Source organism: Antechinus flavipes, chromosome 4 (genome assembly GCF_016432865.1).
Source record: "Antechinus flavipes isolate AdamAnt ecotype Samford, QLD, Australia chromosome 4, AdamAnt_v2, whole genome shotgun sequence".
NCBI lineage: Eukaryota > Metazoa > Chordata > Mammalia > Dasyuromorphia > Dasyuridae > Antechinus > Antechinus flavipes.
The window spans coordinates 326,219,573-326,228,966 of record NC_067401.1 but is presented as its reverse complement, the minus strand read 5'-3'; positions in this window follow the sequence as shown (position 1 = coordinate 326,228,966).

The following is a 9,394-nucleotide window of genomic DNA, read 5'->3' as shown; positions in this document are numbered from 1 at the left end:
TATAGAGAGGGAATATGAAGCCCTTAAATATTAAATATTTTGACTCTTGCACAGAGTCAAATAATCAGTAAACATTTGAGACAAGATTCAAAGACAGGTCTCACAACAATGCTAATTGTTTACAAGTTGCCACATTATCTGGCAGATCATTTAATCCACTAAATTTCACATTTTCTGAAACTATCTTGTCTGCATCTTTACCTAATAAATCAGTCTGCTTCAAGTTTTGGACAATCTTTGAGTCTGATTTTTTATTCCATATTATTTATTTATAGGTTATGCTATTCATATCTGTACTGGCCCACAAATGTAAGGTAATTGTTAGAAAGTTTTCATTCTTTTTTGTAAGACTCATTTTGAATTATTTACATTTGCTTTGTTGAACAATCCCCTTCAATCTCTATCATATTGCACACTGATTTTTTCCACAAACAACATTGAATATAAGACTTCCATTGCCCTCCCACAACTGTAAGTGCTAATAATATAGCTATATGAAAAAAAATGTCAATACACCAAACTGAGATGAAGTACAGTGCTAACTATGATATTAAAAAATTTGATCCTAATTAATGAATTGTGTATCTTTGACAGATGAAAAATGATTTGAGTATCCAAAAGAAGTAGATCATTAATAAAATATTCACAGACAGTGATTTAAAAAAAAATTCAAGCAACCAATCATTGGGCCCATCTGGAAGGAGAAAAGACATTTAGTATCATGTAGGTGCTGTTAGAAGACTATTAATAGATGATCTGGCTACCTCATAGATATTTTTAGGGGGGGAAACCTTAAGGATAAAAGCACAATGGAGAGGAGGAATATTCTATAATCTACAAATTTCATTTTAATCTCCCTGACATCTTTTTGTAAGAAATCAGAAATGTAATAAAGTCACAAGTAATATAAGCAGGCTTTTCCACTCTTCCATTGTTCTTCTATTTCAGGATAATTTCAGAATAAATTAGACCAAAATATTTCAAATGACACATAATTATATGGGCATGATTTGATTATTAAATAAGAAGATTGCTTTTCAGGTGTAGCTTAGTCTTTAAAATTTAATTATATACACACATCTGTATGGACATACATATATACACAATCATCCATATATACAAAGGTATACACACACATAAACAGACTTGCACAATGTATATAAGCACTTATACGTATCTGAACCCATGCACATATATTCAAGGGCATATGTGTTTGTATATGTGTATATATGTGTGTATGTATGTGTGTATACGTATATATAGGTGTGTGTGTATGTGTGTATATGTGTGTGTATATATGTGTGTATGTATTTACCTTCTGAATCCAATTCTTCCTGTGCAACAAGAGAACTTTTCAGTTCTGTACATATATATTCTATCTAGGATATACTGTAATATATTTAATATGCATAAAACTGCTTGCTTTCTAGGGGAAGGGGTGGAGAGAGGGAAGGGAAAAGTCAGAACAAAAGTGAATGAAAGGAATAATGTTGTAAAAAATCACCCAGGCATATGTTCTGTCAATAAAAAGTTAAAAAGTAAAAATTTAAATAAAAATTTAAAAAAAAGAAGAGGTGTATAATTCATGAAACACAAATGTTCTAAACATTTAAAAACATTTTTATTTATTCATAGATGCTAATTTTTTGTACATATATATGTGTGTATATATACACATACACATATATAGATGTCATCCCTAAATCTTGTTTTATAGTAGCATCATTTATATATATTTATACATATATATCCATATATAGGCATACATACACATATATGCATATATATTAAAATAAATATGTTTGTATATATGTGTTTGTATATATGCATGTATAAAAATTCTGGACTAATTAAATGCAGAATTATTAAGTAAAATGATCTGCCATAATTTTAAAAAAATTAGCAACTATGAATAAATAAAAATGTTTTTAAATGTTCTTTAGAACATTTGTGTTTCATGAATTATACACCTCTTCTTTTTTTTTAAATTTTTATTTAAAATTTTATTTTTTAACTTTTTATTGACAGAACATATGCCTGGGTGATTTTTTACAACATTAATCCTTTCATTCACTTTTGTTCTGACTTTTCCCTTCCCTCTCTCCACCCCTTCCCCTAGAAAGCAAGTAGTTTTATGCATATTAAATATATTACAGTATATCCTAGATAGAATATATATGTACAGAACTGAAAAGTTCTCTTGTTGCACAGGAAGAATTGGATTCAGAAGGTAAAAATAACCTGTGAAGAAAAAGGAAAATACAAACAGTTTACATTTCCCAGTGTTCCTTCTCTGAATGTAGCTGCTTCTGTCCATCATAGATCAATTGGAACTGAGTTAGATCTTCTCTTTGTCAAAGATATCCACTTCCATCAGAATACATCCTCATACAGTATTGTTGTTGAAGTATATAATGATCTGCTGGTTCTTCGCATTTCACTTGGCATAAGTTCACATAAGTCTCTCCAAGCCTCTCTGTATTCATCCTGCTGATCATTTCTTCCAGAAAAATGATATTCCATAACATTCATATACCACAATTTACCCAGCCATTCTCCAATTGATGGGCATCCATTCATTTTTCATTTTCTAGCCACTACAAAAAGGGCTGCCACAAATATATTGGCACATACAGGTCCCTTTCCCTTCTTTAGTATCTCTTTGGGGTATAAGTTCAGAAGTAACACTGCTGGATCAAAGGGTATGCACAGTTTTATAACTTTTTGGGCATTATTCCAAGTTGCTCTCCAGAATGTTTGGATTTGTTCACAGCTCCACCAACAATGCATCAATATCACAGTTTTCCCACATCCCCTGCAACATTCATCATCATTTTTTCCTGCCATCTTAGCCAATCTGACAGGTGTGTAGTGGTGTCTTAAAGTTGTCTTAATTTGCATTTCTCTGATCAACAATGATTTGGAACACTCCTTCATATAAATGGAAATAGTTTCAGTTTCATCATCTGAAAATTGTCTGTTCCTATCGTTTGACCATTTATATCAATTGGAGAATGATTTGATTTCTTATAAATAGAGTCAATTCTCTGTACATTTTGAGGCCTTTATCAGAACCTTTAACTATAAAAGTGTTTTCTCAGTTTGTTGCTTCCCTTCTAATTTTGTTTGCATTAGTTTTGTTTCTGCAAAGGTTTTTTTTTTTTCTTTGTTTGTTTTAAATTTGATGTAATCAAAATTTCTATTTTGTGATCAATAATGTTCTTTAGTTCTTCTTTGGTAACAAATTCTTTCCTCCTCCACAAGTCTGAGAGTTAAACTATCCTATATCCCTCTAATTTATTTATGACCTCATTCTTTATGCGTAAATCATGGAACCATTTTGATCTTTTCTTGGTATATGGTGTTAAGTGTGGGTCCATGCCTGATTTCTGCCATACCAGTTTGCAGTTTTCTCAGCAGTTTTTGTCAAATAATGAATTGTTATCCCAAAAGTTGGGATCTTTGGGTTTGTCAAACACTAGCTTGCTATAGTTATTGACTATTTTGTCTTCTGAACTTAACTTCATCCACTGGTCAACTAATCTATTTCTTAACCAATACCAAATGGTTTTGGTGACTGCTGCTTTATAATATAATTTTAGATCTGGTACAGCTAGGCCACCTTCATTTGATTTTTTTTTTTTTCATTAATTCCCTTGAAATTCTCAACCTTTTTTTTTTTCCATATGAATTTTATCGTTATTTTTTCTAGGTCATTAAAATAGCTTTTGGGGGGTCTGATTGTTATGGCACTAAATAAATAAATTAGTTTAGGGAGTACTGTCATCTTTATTATATTCACTCGGCCTATAAAAGAGCACTTAATATTTTTCCAATTACGCGTTTTTGTAATTTGCTCATATAATCCCTGACTTTCCTTTAGTAAATAGATTCCCAAATATTTTATGTTATCAATAGTTCTTTTGAACAGAATTTCTCTTTGTAACTCTTGCTGTTGGATTTTGTTGGTGATGTATAAAAATACTGAGGATTTATGTGGATTTATTTTGTATCCTGCAACTTTGCTAAAGTTATGAATTATTTCTAATAGCTTTTTAGTAAAATATCTGGGATTCTCTAAGTATACCATCACATCATCTGCAATGAGTAATAGTTTGGTTTCCTCATTACCTACTATAATTCCTTTAATCTCTTTCTGGACTCATTGCTGAGCCTAGCGTTTCTAATAAAATATTGAATAATAATAGTGATAGTGGGCAACCTTGTTTCAGTCCTGATCTTATTTGGAAAAGTTCCAGTTTTTCCCTATTACATATGATGTTTACTGATGGTTTTACATATATGCTCCTGATTATTTTAAGGAAAAGTCCATTTAGTCCTATCCTCTCAAGTGTTTTTATTAGGAATGGATATTAGATTTTATCAAATGCTTTTTCTGCATCTATTGAGATGATCATTTTTTTTTTTGTTAATTTGGTCATTGACATAGTCGATTATGCTAATAGTTTTCCTAATATTGACCCAGGCCTACAATCCTGGTATAAATCCTACTTGGTCATAATGTATTATCCTGGGAATGATTTTCTGTAATTTTTTTGCTAGTATTTTATTTAAGATTTTAGCATCAATATTCATTAGGGAGGTCTATAATTTTCTTTCTCTGTTTTCAGCCTACCTGGTTTAGGTATCAGTACTATGTCTGTGTCATAAAAGGAATTTGGTAGGACTCCTTCTTTTTCTATTTTTCAAATAGTTTATATAGCATTGACGTTCATTGTTCTTTAAATGTTTGGTACAATTCACATGTAAATCCATCTGGTCCTGGGGATTTTTTCTTAGGGAGTTGCTTAATAGCTTATTCTATTTCTTTTTTCTAAGATGGGAACTGTTTAGGGTATTTACTTCTTCCTCTGTTAATCTGGGCAAGCTATATTTTTGAAAGTATTCTTCTATTTTATTTTAATTATCGACTTTATTGGCATAAAGTTGGGCAAAGTAACTCCTAATTATTGTTCTAATTTTCTCTTCATTAGTGACAAGTTCTCCCTTTTCATTTTAAAGACTAACAATTTGATTTTCCTCTTTCCTTTTTTAAATCACATTTACTAAGAGTTTGTCTATTTTGTTGGTTTTTTCATAGAACTAACTCTTAGTTTTATTAATTAATTCAATAGTTTGTTTTCTTTTTCTTTCAATTTTATTGATCTCTCCTTTTTGGAATTCAAGTTTAGTGTTTAATCAGGGCTTTTGAATTTGTTCCTTTTCCAGCATTTTTAGTTGCGAGCCCAATTCATTAACCTTTTCTTTCTCTATTTTATGCAAGTAGGACTCTAGAGATTGATTTCCCCTTATTACTGCTTTGGCTGCATCCCACATATTTTGGCATGACATCTCATTATTGTCATTTTATTAAGTGAAGTTATTAATTATGTCTATGATTTGCTGTTTCACCCAATCATTCTTCAGTATGAAATTATTTGATTTTCAATTATTTTTTTGGTCTATTTTCCCCTGCCTTTTTATTGAATATAATTTTCATTTCATTGTGATCTGAAAAAGATGCATTTACTATTTCTGCCATACTACATTTGAGTTTGAAGTTTTTTTGTACTAATATATGGTCAATTTTTTGTGTAGGTTCCATGAACTGCTGAGAAGAAAATGTACCCCTTAGTTTTCTCCAAAAATCTATCACATCTAACTTTTCTAGTATTTTATTTACCTCTTTAACTTCTTTCTTATTTATTTTGTGGTTTGATTTATTTTATTTATTAATATTTATTAATTTATTAGAATTTATTATAAGAATTTATTAATTCTGAGAGTGCAAGGTTGAGATCTCCCACTATTATAGTTTTGCTGTCTATTCTTAATTCTCTTAATTTCTCTTTTAAGAATTTAGATGCAATACCACTTGGTGTATATATGTTTAATATTGATATTGCTTCATTATCTATGCTACCCTTTGTCATGTATGGAACTGAATTTGGAATCAAGTTCCTTTGCCTTTTGGAATATCATATTCCAAGCCATTTGATCCTTTAATGTGGATACTGCTAGATCCTGGGTAATATTTATTGTGTTTCCTCTATATTTGAATTGATATTTTCTAGTAGCTTGCAATATTTTTTCCTTTGTCTTATAGTTCTGGAATTTTGATTTTAGGGTCCCTTTCAGTAGGTGATCAATGAATTCTTTCAATTTCTATTTTACCCTCTGGTTCTATAATTTCTGGGCAGTTCTCTTTGATAATTTCCTTGAAAATAGTGTCCAGGTTCTTTTTTTTTCATCATATTTTTCAGGGAGTCCAATAATTCTTAGATTGTCTCTCATAGATCTATTTTCTAGATCTGTTGTTTTCCCAGGAAGGTATTTGACATTTTTTTCCCATTGTATCTTTTTTTTTTTTTTTGATTTTGCTTGACTGATTCTTGTTGTCTCTTTGAGTGATTCAATTTCATTTGTTCGATTCTGATTTTCAATGAAGTATTTTTCTTCACTCACTTTTTTATATCTCTTTTCTAATTGTCCAATTGAGTTTTTAATTGAGTTGTTTTGTTCTATGGATTTTTTCCATTTTTCCAATTTTATTTTTAGAAAGCTATTTTCTTTTTCCAGTTCACTAATTCTGTTTTTCAAGGATTTGATTTCTTTATCCACTTTATCTTTAAATGAGTGGGATGACTTATCCAGACTCTCTTGCCAACCTTCCCTTCCCTTTTCCCGTTTTTCTTCTAGCTCTCTTGTGAGAGCCTTTTTAATTTCTTCTGTGAGAGTTTTGTGTGTTGAGGACCACATTATATCCCCCTTTGGGGATTCATCTGGAGACAGTCTTTTTTTAGTCTCCTCAGGATTTAATATCTGCTCTCTATCCATATAGAAGCTACCAAAAGTTAGAGTGTGCTTTAATTTTGTGCTCATTTTGTCAAAGAACAGTCAAAGAAAACAAAATAACAAGGAAAAGAAATGGTCTCCTTTTTTTTCTTTTTTTTTTTTTTTTCGTGCGGGTGGGTGTTGGATGGTATTACTGAACTTCTTCTACAAACTGCAGGGGGCAACAATGTGGCACTAGCAGGACAATAATGGTGCATCTGCACTCTGAGACTCTGAGAGTGTGCTGAGCCACTTTGGGTGAGTGTGTCCAGGTCCCGAGAGACCCTAGCTTTTCAGGGTTATAGTCTTTATGCACTGTGTTTTTAGCTAATCTGCTTGTTCTAGTGGCTTGCTGCCAGGCAAAGTAGCCAACACTATGTTTAAGCTCTCTCCACAGAACTGGCTGAGATCACCCCTCCCCGCCCCCCCCCCCCCCCCCCCCCGATCCAGTCTGCTGAACTTTGAGCTACCTGACTTACTCTGTCTGCTGTGCTGCCATTGCCTGCCTTCGGTCTGAGCCCAATCTATCCATCCTCATCCAGGAGCAAAAACAGAACTTTTCTGGTGAATTTCAAGGATATCTTCATCTTCTCTTGGTAATTATTTGTGTGTTTTTTTTTTTTTTTTTTTTTTTTTTTTTTGTCAAGCACTAATTCCCAAGCTTATCATGTAGATGTGTGGGTCCCTCTCCCATGTTGGCCAGAAGTCTCCTATACACCTCTTCTTAGAGAAAATTTATTTAAATTCAATTAATACGTTTTTAATGTTCATATGTGTTAGAAACTTTGATGGTTATTTTGATTAAGAATGATGAAGCATAACAACAAATAAGTGAAAGACCCCCCCCAAAAAAAAAAAAGAAAAGAAAAGAAAGAAAAGAAAAAAAGAAAAGGAAAGAAAAGGGGAAAAATGAGGAAGAGAGAGAAATAACAGACTATGGAATATGAATCATGAGTATATATTAAGATGTCTGAACATGATTTCAACATTATGAGAAAGTAAAATTTTGCTGAGTCAGACTTGAAGAGGGAGTTTTTTGCTAATGGAGAGAATGGAATGTGCTAATGAGTGTAAAGTAGAGATAGAGTGTCAGAATTGGATAACAATTGATATTCCAAATAACCTGGAAAGCAGAGATTATTATGGGGAATGATATGAAATAAAAATAGTTAGAAGGATAGAATCCATAATATAAAGCCCTTTAAATCCTGGCCTGAGAATTTTGTATTTAATCTGAGATATAATTCAAAGAGTTTATATATTTGGGGCCAGAAGTGACATGGTTGGATATAATTTTGGAAATATTAATATCTATGTTCCTTGAAAGCAAAGAAGCTGATTAACAGGATTAATATCTGATTTAGAGTGAATGAAGAAAAGGAGGTGGAGGCAAGAGAGAGAGGAAGGCTTGGCCAGATTCAACTTATTAATATGAAAAAAGAGAGAAAAGGAAAAGAAAACAAGGACTAAGAAGTCATGAATTTGATTGACTGGGAAGTTGAGGCATAATTAACAGAAAAAGGATGAATTTAATAGAATAGGTAATGTTTTATTTTGTATGTACTTAGTTGATTGGTAATGCCTTGCATCAAAGAAGTTTATACTAGGCAGTTGATATAATACTGGAATATAGAATAGACATTTGGAACAAATAATGAGAGTCATTTGCACTGAAGTGATGTTTGAACCTATGGGAACAAATGGAATTATAAAGGAGAAAATATGGAGAAGCAAGTAAATAGACTTGAAACAAAACACCAAGTTATTGAGCCAGTGAGGGCCCAAGAAATTGAGTAATGCCTCATACAAAAAGACTAAGAAGTAATGGTTGGCAGGAAATACAAGGATCATTGAAGAAAAAGGAGAACAAAGTATCAAAGGAAAAGAACATTATCAACAGTGATAAGTCAAAGAAGATGTGCCCTTGGAAATAGAATTTTAAGAGATCATTGTTAACTTTGTTAATAGCAAGTCATTAAAGGACTAGGCAATCAGGTATCATGAAGTTAAGAAGTTGTTTGAATGAAATGAGTGGTGAAGAAAGTTTTTTTTTTTTTTTTTTTTTCCCAGTGAATGAAAGAGAACAATTCATAAATATGGTGGATAACAAGATCAAATAAAAATAGAACAAAACTGCATATACTTTTTCAGAAACTAGGAAACAAGAGTAGATTGGATAAGACTGGAAATGATGGATGAATTTACTCATACTTCAGGAACAAGTAGAACATGGGAGAAAATTGGGATCAAGTATGTGAATATGTAACGAGTTCATCAAGTGAAGGGAAACATCTCTTTCAAACTGAAAACTTAAAAAAAAAAAGGAAAACAATATGATTGGAAATATAGAGAAATTTGAAATATGAAGGAAAGGAGCAGAGGGAATTCATGATGGATGACCTTAACTTATTCAGTAAAGTAAATAAGTGGGTATTTGCTAACAAAGAGGAAAGTTTCTACTAGTTGTCAAAAGGAGTCAATTAACTTTTCTGTTATATAGTAGCAAGATTTGCATTGAATGAAGATAATATGCATCTGTATTATGTAAGATCATACATAC